Source organism: Xiphophorus hellerii, chromosome 12, assembly GCF_003331165.1.
Source record: "Xiphophorus hellerii strain 12219 chromosome 12, Xiphophorus_hellerii-4.1, whole genome shotgun sequence".
In the NCBI taxonomy this organism is placed as follows: Eukaryota; Metazoa; Chordata; class Actinopteri; order Cyprinodontiformes; family Poeciliidae; genus Xiphophorus; species Xiphophorus hellerii.
In genome coordinates this window covers 8,724,969-8,737,516 of record NC_045683.1, presented here as the reverse complement: position 1 = coordinate 8,737,516, position 12,548 = coordinate 8,724,969, and positions in this window count along the sequence as shown.

Here is a 12,548-nt window from a genome sequence, read left to right as displayed (position 1 = left end):
GGGATATTTGTTTTATGAATGTACAAGCAACTAATATGTAGCATGTGAGATACTATCATGTCACTATGGACCAAACTGTCAGAGGGATGGTTTGATACCCTTTTGAACTTTGAGCCATTGAGAATTGAGGCAGTTCTAAAGGGAAAAAGTGTACCTTATAAAACTGTTGGTTCATATGTTTTCATGGAGAGACTGAATGACAAATAGCGGATGGGTGTGAAGATAAGCCATTAGGGAAGAGCAAAAAAACAACATCTATTTATACTGCTTGAGCTAAAAAGTTTTTTTTTCCTTTTAACTTGGTAATCCTCATTAACTGGGTAAAACAACATTTTTCACATTTAGATTTTTCACCCACAACATTTTCCCATTTAACTCTTCTTAAAAATAAAATATCTTAAAATGCAGCAAGAACAACATGACCATGCCTGTTTCTCAATGGCTATTTGTTCACTGAAAATGACCTGCCTTCAACTCTAATGCAAATTCTGGCAGACGCACGATGTCTCTTCCAGAAAACAGCCACCTTTGATCATGAGTAATAAGACATTTTTTTTTAGCTTCAGTGAATGTGACTGAAATATTTGATATTATGGCTTGAGGCGAAGGCTTATAAGTGAAAATTTAGACTGCTCACTGCTGAGTACTTTGACAGAGGGTCTAAAACAGTTTGCTTGCTGGTCTGCATACTAAATTCTCAAAGTGTATCAGTCTTTGTTTCAATCAAATCTCTCCACAATTCTCCATCTGTTGCTATTTTGCATTCTATTTCTGTTACTATCATCAAATGTTTGCCTGAGTTTATGATTGTATTATCACCTATATATATCTAAAGCTTTAGAAGTGAAAATGACTGATGTGTTTAGGTCTTTTCAAAATAGATGGGTTTATCAACACAGCTTTAAAATGAGCAAAAGATCATAAGACTTTAGAAATACTCATTATCTTCTTTATGCAAATTTAGATGCCTCAGGTAAAACACAAGACAGACCAAAATGGATATACTTATATAAATATGTATATCAATATCAATTATATACACTTTTGATATTAAAAATCTTTTAAGAAAAATAAATAGAGTGTTATGTCAAGGATGTAGTATTTTGTTTCTTCACACCCCTCTTACCAAAATAGACACAAATTTCATAAATGGAACAGGACTTGATGCTTCACAAAATACTCTATATTTTCACAATTATAAACCACATAACATGTGATACTAGATACAAGACAATGGTTATGGCAGCTAAAAATATCCCCAAAGAAAAACATGCTATATTGTTTTTGTATTTAAAATTTAAACCAGATGTTCTGCATAAAAAAAAGACAGAACTCTTTTTTTCTCACTGAACTCTGCTTAGTAAAGTTCAGACTGATTCAAAAAATTTTATTTAAATGTCCTAAGGCAAAAATGTCTCCAGAATGCTATAGGATGTATAATATTGTTTTTACACATCTTAGCTGTACTCAAAAATATACATTCTGACCAACAGCTGTATATTTAGCATTGCTTTATGGAGCATAAGTGCTTACATAAGTATTATGAAGTATTATGGCTTTTCACAAAGATGTTGCTTTATTTTGCACTACATGTAGCCTTAACAGTGAAACTTTGAAAGCCGAACATCATTAGGGAATTGAATCTTGTAATTCAACCACACTAGATCTGCTTAAGTGGTCTCATGAGTCAACTTCACAACTGTCACCATACTGGCATCAACCCCCAGAGCGCACTCAAAAGGTCATATCAGCAGGACCTCCTTCCTGATCCTCTTTTAAATGATGGGGATCATGCTTCTATTTTTGTCAGGACTGGGCTGCATTTCACGCGACAAAATGCAGCTGAGAAATAATCTTTGAGCATTTCAGACTGACATGGCCTTAAAGTAAGGCATTCATCCTCTGAGAAAGGTTAGATTCATTTCAAACTAACAGGACATAGACTGCTAAGGTAAAAAAAACAAACAAACAAACAAAAAAAACAGCTAAGTGTTACAATGTTCATTTTTATTATGGAGATAATTTTAATGGTATAACCACTGGACTATATAAAGACATTTTCTAAATTTCCAATAGTACAAATTTGATCATTTTGAAACCATGTGAGCTTTTTCTGAAGAAAGAGATTAGCTGTATTGTTCACGCTGAAAATCTAACCATTTGTGTGTTTATGATTTTTCAGTAACCATTAGGACGTAGAATGGTTTTATCGCTAATTTTAATACAGAAAAATAAATGTTAGATGTTCACATCCTGGCTTCAGCAGAGGGAGATACACTCTCCAACAAAGCTGCAGCTACCCACTGTGGAGCTTTTGCAGTAGATTAGGCTGATATCCAATAGGATTTGGTCCTACACACCTCATGAAAAGCACTGTGTAAATGGGTCTATCTAATGATCCAACTTAATATGATTAAAAAGAATAAAGCTCTCCACATACACATCCTCACCACCCCTCATACACACAGACACAAATACACACTCTTTTTCCCATTAGCCATTTTATGCCAGTTCATGTGGAGATCTGTTCTGATGTGGGGTTATCATCTGAAGACTAGCATACTGTCCAGTAATCTGCTCCAAACCAAATGTCCCCGTCTGTCAACAGAACTCACACAAGGGCTACTAAATAAAACACTCACCAACATTCTGAGTGGTTAATCCACTGTGGACTAAAATAGAGTCCAAACTAAAAATAACAAGTATAATAATCCACAAATGCTTATGTGAATCTTTATCAATTCAGTGTTCTTTTAAGGTTTCCCCAAAGCTTATCTTAGGCAATATAAAAAAAAAAATGTGTTTGACATGGAAAAAGAAACCATTATGCTGAGGAGCTAAATCAGTGCTGGTGTACACTTTCATGTAATTAGTGACATACTGACTAACTGGCTCAGGATCTAAATTGAAAACAACTTTCTTATAATAAAAACATTGGATTGGTCCCTCCTGGTTGGGGGCCCATTTATCATTTACCTCCTAACAATAGCAAATATTTTTGCTGCTGACTATAGCCATTTTTAATACATTTTCTTAAACATTTTGCCCTTCAAAAACCCACAGACCTGCAAAACTATTTTTTGAAGCATTGCTATGTGCTGAGGACCATTGTGGGGCCCAAATCCCACCTTTTACAACCTGCATTCAGATTTTGCAGCTCTGAAAAATGTGAATATGCACATTAAAGGATCACTCTTTTATTATGAAAATATCAGTCTTATAAACAAGACTACAACTACTAGCAGTTTGTCATTAAATTGGCTCTACAGTTCAGCAATGGCTTCATGCATAAAATAGTCAATGAACAGACAACCCTTCATCGTCATAGAGCATTTATTTTTAGGTGAAAACCTCAAAATTACACAAATGTTTTTTCATTGCAACATTCCAACATCCTGTCCCATTGATTATAGAATAAAATACAGAACTGCAGGACAGGACAGAGTTACATCTTGCATTAATGCACTCTCTACTGCTAAGCCATCTTCACAGTCAGAACATGCTCTTAACAGGAAGAGCTGGGCAAACCAACATTTCTTGATGTACCTCTGGGGCTTAGGGGGACTGATGTACAATTCTTTACACTTTCATGGCTCCAATTTTCACTCTCTAATGGAGTGAAACATGCTTCTGTACTGAGGAGTTGAAAAAAATTTATCTTGTGCACCACACTGCAGGCTAGAGAATAATAAAACATTAGAAAATGTGATTAGATTGATTTCCTTGTTGAGCTACTTTGATTTTGTGATTTAAGTACAATCTGATTTTAATGGCCTACAACCAATGTATTATTTTTGATTTGGTCACAGCTAAATCTTTCACCCCTTTCATAATATTTCACAAAAAGGGGCCTTTGGTTTGGCCTTGCTACATTTGTATTTTAATACAAAGTGAATTAGTTTATTGTTATACAATCTTGTCATCTCTGTCTGTCCTCACATTTATTCCACAAACCTTTTGAATTATGTTTGATAGCAAAGAAAACAAGACACAAAATGAAAACACATGAAAAACGATGGAGCAAGACAGTGAAGGAGCAACCAGTGTTGCTGATTATTGCTGAATAACTCCAGCTCATCCCATCTCATTAGTCTGTTCGTGATTAAGAACTACTCTCAAGATGATGCCATTAACCTGCCCACACAACCATACGCTCTCAATGGGGCTTTACAAACTAGGCAAAAGAAAATTGCTGGCACTTTCTTTTTGACTTTATTGGGCATTGTTTAGATGGTGAAAAATAAATGTCTGTCTGTCCGTCCGTCAGTCCAGACATTTACAGTCTGATACTAAATTAGACTAAATATATGAAAAGCTAACAGTGAGTAGGCAAGACTTTCATTGGCATTATTATTAATTTCTTCAAAGTTAGGAGTTTGTACACATTTTCTCCATATTTGATATTTGGTCGTATTGCCTTTGCCAAGTATTGCCTTTATGACCTGGGTAAAATGTTTGTCGTATCCTTCCACATGTTCCTCACAATAGCTTACTAAAATTTTGGCCCATTTTCTTGGACAGAATTGGTGTAACTGAACATGTTCAATACTGACATCACTGTCAGTACTGTCACATATACCACATCTATATATATACACGACTGACAGTGATGTCCGAGATATATGTGGTGGTATTTCTGCTAAAGTTGATGTTTAGGGAGCCGTATCTGATCTGATCATAGTGAAAGAGGGGTTCTGCAATATATCCTCTCTTACAGTGGAATATATAGCCTTTTCCTTACTTTCGCTGTTCATAATCCCTGCCTATGTGTCCTTATCTGATTGTGACCCCAGCCATGAGCTTCTCGGTGTGAGATTACAAACATCTGGCGGGTCATCTAGTCTCAAGCTGTTATGTTAAACCCAGCAAACAGAGAGGGCTTCTGGACAGCCATGGGGAATTTTAGTGATGGAATATCCAATCCAATTCAAGTCCTAATGTAATGCTTTGTCATTGCAAAGTGATCCACCACATAATGCCCTGCTGGTGTGGGTATGTGATTAAAAAGCGTAATCTGAGTGCTCTGTATAGACTGATATGCGGTATATCACTTCACAGCCCAAGTTTCTCCTCTTAGCTCCATTTTGCTATTCAATTCGGAAGAATGTGTAAAACAGAGCATTAGTGAAAACAATGAAAGTGAGGGAGAAAAACAAAATTATCTGAGGAAGGTAAGGCTAACAGGAAAGAGTTATTTTTGAATTAATCAGTTTTTCTCCATGTTTTCATCTGAAGTGTAATGGTGTTGTGTTTAATTAGCAAAACTATCCCATGGCTTAGGTTGGTTGTGATCTTTTGAATGTATTTCCATTATTAAGCAGATTTTATCACCTACACAGAGAATTACAATGACACAAGTATATCTCCCCCCTCAGCCATCCCAACACAAACATTCTCAATCACACTGCAGAGAAAAACTGCTTTAGGTGACATTTGCCTTCCAACTTAAAATACATCTTCCATATTTCTGGGAAGTGCTTCAGAAAGAAGTGCCTAAATTTTGGAGTGGCTAAACTAGAATCCAAACTTTGATCCTGTCAAGAATCTGCTAAGGGATGTACAGCCCAGAGTGATGGCGTTGGAGCTTTTTGATGAGGCTTTTCCAACATCAAAGACCTGGAGATGGACACTTGCAGAACGTGTGCAAAAATCCCAATGGGTTACACAATGAGAAGTCTTACAACCAAAGGGGAAATAAAAGCTTTGACATAATTTGACATAATTATGTAGAATATTGAAAGCTACTTCCAGGAATAGAATATGTACTGGAGAAAGCAATGTCAGTATTATTCGCTGTTATTTATTGATTTTAAGGTTTACGAAGAAAAATACATTTAAAATAAATGCTTTTTAAATTCAGGTATTTTGAAGAAAACGTTTTAGATAGATAAGAAGATAATTTTATGAGCTGGATTTTTGAGAGGAAGAAATGTTGGAAAAAACAGAAACACCTTCATGTAAAAACATGCATAATGATTAGCTTCAATATACAACCAACAAAAAATGCAGTAATGTAGGAACAAGAAGATTGTTGTTCCTAATCTTTATTCAAAAAGATTTTGTTCTTTTCGAATAAAGAACAAAATCTTTATTCCAAGCATGTGAGCAGTACATGCTTAATGAACATCAAAATATGTTTTAAGTAAAACTATTGATGTGGCAAGAAAGTCAAAATATATACACTGAAATTTCATAAAAATTACCTTAAACTTTCACCATTTCCTGTTTGTAAAGGAGTAGGAGGAAAGAAAAGATTGACTCCTGTCCTCTGTTACTAGAGTTAGCAAGTAAATTTAGTGTTAAAACAAAAGTATTTTTCTTAGAGTATTTTACAGAAATATTCATGTATTTTGTCTTACTATCATGAGTCACCTAGAAATTGTGATCATTTAACAACTCCAAAATGAGACAAAAGAAAAATAAGATATGCAACATTTTCAGAACCATCCCCAAATCTAAGAGAAGTGGTTTTGCATACCTAATCATCTATCATCTTAATTAGAGACAACAACAAGTAAGCAGATGTCCAAACAGCAACTGTGTTTTTCTCAGCAATTGATGCACAATCTGACTCTTCCGATTACATTTTCAATCCACTCTCATTAAAGTTGAAAAATGTCAGCTGGACCATAAACTGATGTTTTGCATTTTCAGCAAAGCTGTGGATCCTATCAAGTGACTGTACTTCAAAAAAACATAAGTTGCACATTATGCAGTATCCTCCTGCACAATACTTCCTCCCTTTACTTAACCCATGTTCTATAATTTGAAGTTCAGTAAAATGAGGTATAATTCCTGAGTGAAGTTTGACTTGACCAAAAGTAAGTACCATTCAATTCCAGGCAGTAAAAATAAAAAGTTGTGTGATGTAAATATCTTTCAGAAGAAGAGAAATAAAGAAGATGGAGTAAGACACTAGGAAAGAATAAAAATGAACTATTAAACAAATTGTGAATGCTCCACGTTTCTATCATCCAGCCGCTTTTCCGCTGCTATTCACACAAAGAACTAACAGCTGGTGGCAGAAAAAGGGAGAGTTTGTTTTCATGTTTGTGGAGAGTTGAGGCAATTTATTGGACTGGGATTTGGCAAATCAGAATTCATTGCTGAAACTTTCTGATCCTGGAGGTTCAAGGGCTCTGAATAAACAAGACTGATTGTTTCAGAGGCATGCATATATTACATCTGTTTGAGCCAGCACTATTACGCACAGACAACTATGGGAGTTTAAGCCAGACGTATTGAGGAGATTTTGAAGAAAAACATAGCAAAATCAGTTAATATAGTTTTCTGTGCAAGGCAAAAAAAAAACACAGAGAATTTTTTAACAAAGTGCTCAAGTCTTAAGACGTGAAACATCTGATTTAGAATGTACTGAAACCTGCACAAATAATATGGATTATAAGGTTTGTCAGGAGCAAAATACAAAGATCTGTTTAGTTCCGTTTTTATTGTAAGCATAACAACCAGCAGAGGAAATGTGGAAAAGAATAAACTTAAAATGTCAGAGTCCAAATGGTCCATTTAAGATGAAGAACAAAAACCACATTGACCAGAAAGTAATCATGGGCTCAATTCCTAACAATGTAAACCAGAAAATGTACTTCATACATAACACATAATACACATAATGGAGTTGCTTTTCCATATTTCTGCTCAGCCTTTTCTCAATTTTAGCCTTTGCCATTATTTTACTGAGGTTATTTAGTTTGAAAGCTTTGTCACGTATTACAGTTTGTAGAACTCTACAAAGCAGAACTTTTATAGTCTCATTGCAGCAATTGTTATTTTATATTTTAAATGTAGAGCACTTCTGGATAGATGCAAACTACATCTCGTTGCTTGCACTTGTGACAGTGCAACGACAATAAAGTTGAATTCTATTCTATTCTATTCTATTCTATTCTATTCTATTCTATTCTAAATTCAAGAAAGTGGTATTAAAGAGTGACTAATCAATACCAATGACTCAACAATTGTCCAGGTTGTTATTTTCAAGAGTTCAAAATTAATCCCTGGGAGAATTTTCAACGATCTTTATGGTTTTTATCTAATTTGCTACAAGCCTTAGAACGTTTGTGTAGGTCAGTTATCTGATTAGTATCTGAGTGTACAGCTCAAGATCCTTACATTGCCTTTACTTTCTTATAAAAGCATGGGGATTACTGGACATTTTACTTCCAATCAAAACATTAAGATAACAATATTTTGTTATCATTCTGTAGAGAGTGAGCAATACTGAAAATAATAGTCGAGTTTTTACAAACTTGAATATTTAAGGCATAAACTGAAAAATGCTTAAAACCCAGCTTTCTTTTAAATCACTGAACTAATTGATTTCATAACCACAGTTGCTAAGAACTGCAACACTGATGCTTTACATCAGTGTTGCCTATGACTCATTACTGGGATCTGTAAGCTGGATTATTGTACATTTCACAAGTCTTACCACTTCTCCGTTTCATCACAACTTTAACTTTCATCAATCCAGCATTTAGTGGTGAAAACTAGAGGGATATGTGAAGTTACCACCAAAGGCATCGCTGTATTTAGCAGCTTAAAAATACAGTAGTAATCCACATTTAAAAGGTGTTGATACGTTTTTCTTTCATGTAGAGCCATACAATTTCAAGTTTAACAAATGTTTAACTTTCACAAAAGAAGAGAGACAAAATGTCAAAGCCAAAAAGGCCTGCCTTTTCAGAGGACCAGAGCTGATGAGGAGAAATGTTCATTTTATCCAAGATACAGTTATTGTACAGGCTTACATAAAAGTTTCAATGTGTTAATGTGAGCCTCACACAATAAAGCTTTTGAACTGTTCAACCTACTTGTATTCTACTGAATGTGGAAGTATATTGTGCAGCATAAGCATTTTTCATCTCTTTTCAGCAAAGTACATATAGTTTTTGCTACACTGCTAATTAATGGGTTGGGAGCAGAATGCCACTGTTAATAGCACCAGAAAGATTTCAGCCAAGGGAATAAGGATTAAAGTGAAAGTTTCACCACTCTATGCCAAGCTCCATCTGCCTTCTCCTTACACTCATAAAAAACAAACCATATGGATGTATGCCCCACCTCTGGCATCAGACATTCAGACATGCTCTGTTCGTCTGGCCAAATTTTCTCTGAGAGCAACTGACTGTGGTATGCTCCTACCGAGCATTTCAAAATTCAGTTAAATTCAAGTGCTATTTATTAATCTGGAAGGAAAATTAAAATGTACTTGTAACTCATATTTTACAAGTTATTGTCTATAGTGATGGCATAGAACAGGAAGTGTTGTCCTGTAGTGGTCAGTATCACAGTGGATCTGAAGAGTCCCTCATTCACATTCCAAATATGTTTATCTGTATTATAGCTAGCATGGGCTACATTGTTATAATACCCTTGCAGAAAGTTAACTTTTTGCACATAGTCTGATTTTACATTTATATAGACTTCAGCGCTAAGGTTTCTGTGACTTATGAGCTAAAGCTTAGCTACAGAAAATGCTGTAATTACCCAGCATTTTCTGGTGTTTCATGCACCATTACATGTCACTCATAATAATAATAATAATAATAATAATAATAATAATAATAATAATAATAATAATAATAATAATAAAATGGCTGTTTCATTTAAAACGCTATAATAATAATGTAATACATATATTACTTATGCATTTATATTGTATAAAGTCCCCGGCCTACTCCCTCAATAAGCCACAGCTTCCTCCTCTCTTCCCCAGTTAAATTCCTCTGGAGCCGGGTCTTCAATAAGGTATGTTACCATGATCTGTCTGATGCGCCTCCAGCGATTTCTGTTGTTGGCACAGCTAAGAATGAACTGACTACACTTTCTCTAGAGTCCCAATTGAGTTCCATCATACGCTGATTTATTCAGGTGAAATTTCTTTTAGCACCGGCTGCACCTCCACTGTTTTTTAAATTGTCCATTTTACCAGCGAGTTGTTAATGGTTTCCATTTTTGCAGGTGTTCCGCATATTTTATTTATCCCTATCATTTTTTCATGAATGAAAAGCCACATTTTTTTGTATCTAAATGGCTGCATTGTTGTGCCAGATGAAGACTCTCTTTGAAAACCAATAGGTAGAAGAGTAGTGATGTCAGACTAACACTCAGTGAAGAAAAAAACTGATGTGGTAAGCAGCTGCTAAAACAGAATAATAGGTGGAAACAGCATTTACTGTTTAGAAAATATAACTAGACACTGTTATTAATTCATAACAATGATTTGACAACATTTCTTTGGTGTTGTCCCCTTCAATGTGATGACCATTTCATACTTAATTCAATGTTTTACACTGGCCTCTAACAGTCCCTGATGATTAAGTTTAAAAAGCTTCTTTATATTGTACATCCTCAGAAAATTAGAAGATTATTGGTCCTTAAAAGCAAACTTAATATGGAAATTAAGTTAATTTCTTCACACTTTTTGTGTGCTGTCTTGCAAGACTGCACAGCACATTGCTGGAAATGTAAGCAAGCAATGTGTGATTATGGCTAAAAGCTGCCAGGTGCTGTCTTACTGAACCTTTGAATAAGGAAACGTCTCTAACCTGGATTTATCTTCTTCAACATGCTGGTTCTCATGTCCTCCTACACCTCCCTGCATGTTCTGGATAATTTGAGCATTAAATGAAATGTCAAACGTAAAGTGTTCTCCCTCATGACAGACTTGTGTGAAACAGGTAAATATGCAATCAAAAACAGAACATTAGTATTATGTTATTAAAGTCACAACAAAATAAACTTAAAGCGTCACAGTCACATTATCCAGTTCACCGGAGAAACCCAGGAAACAAGCTGAAAAACAACTTTAGAAATCCTAAAGTTTCCTGAAAATGTAGCAACTGTAACTTCCTCAATGAGAAAGGAAAAATGAATGATGATTTTAAAAAAAATTGAATTGTCTTAATACTAGTTTGATGAAAGTGAGTAAAAGTAATTGTGGTGGGATTAAAAAAAATGAGAGGAATTTACTAAACCTGTCAAGTATAAAAAATATCATGCAATATCTGATGCGCTGTGCAGCACCAGGAGGGTTAAATCCTTTCTATCAGCTTCTAAAAATCAAGGCACTAAATTATTGGAGCACAGTGGCCCTGCATACTTCTGCTGAGCAAAACATGGTGTTTGGTTATATCATTACAGTTATACTCCAAATTTTACACATTTGATAAGATTCATTGTAAAGATAAATATAACCAGTTTAGGAAGAGCATTTTTTTTTGTATCAATCTCTATCTCTTTGTCTCCCTGGTAGAAGAAAAGTGATTAAAAATGGTTTTGTATCTCTGTCGTGATGTTTTCCTTTTCCTTTTTTTTCTTTTACCCACCAGTTAAATGATCATATGGCAGGATTTATTTCCTAACAAAATCAAAACAAAAACAAAAACAGTTCCAAAGTTCAGAATTATGTCAAGACCATGTCTTAAAAATAAATAAATCTCAGTGTGAGAGTTTGATATTTGCTTAATACTCATTTTTTGTACAGTTTTTAAAATTTACACTGTCCTATTTATAGTTTTTCCACACATTTGCCCTCTGACATCTGTTCACTTCTTTAAATATTTGTCCTCTCCTTTCTTTTTTCTAAAAATATGTTTAATTTATGCTCAATCTTCTGCTATTGTAGAATTTTAAACCTTGTCGTTTAATAAATCTTTCATGGTTGGATCATTCCAATCTGAAACAGTTATAATTCTTACAGCTTTCTTTTGTAGCACACAAATTGGTTTAGTGTTGGTTTTATCTGTACCCCTTTCTTTCACACAGAGTCATTAGGGAGCAGTAAAGCATGTATAGACTTTTATGCTCTAGAATGTCTTTGGTTTTATATGATATTGCAGAGGTTTTAGACATTTACTTTATTACATCATTTATATGAAGCTTGCAGCACAATTTATGATCAGTTATCATCCCAGAAATCTGCTTTCATACACTCTTTCAACAGGAACATTGGTCATCATGAGATGGACCTCCTTTTGATTTGCCTGTGGCTAAATTTTACAAGTTTTGTTTAGTGAAATTAAAGTATTACTTTATGTTCAAGTGCTCATGTTGTGCTCCTCTGTGCACTAGATACCTTTATCTCCTATGTGTCTTCACAGATTACTGCCTACAACTATGCACTCATCCAAAACAGCACTCATTAGAGGAATCCTCTGCTGTGTTTCTCGTCACGCAGCCATCCACCTCCACCTCATCTATCTATAGGTCCTCGATCAGCCACAATCAGCAGCCTCATACTCGACCATTCTTTAGTCATCTCACTCACTTTCCAACTCTCTGGGTTTTGCAATACTCCTCCGCACCTCCAATCATTCACCAATCAAGCAGGATTGTGTACATTATTACCATGATTTATGTGAATATAGTTTACCAACAAACTTCTAACTCACATCTCTTCTCTGGCAGAACTCCCAGCAAACTTTTGCCATTCATTGCAACTAATATTTCATAATGTAATACTTAATACTAAACACATAGTACTGGAATATAAACACTGTACAAGTCAAAAGATCTGCATACACTGA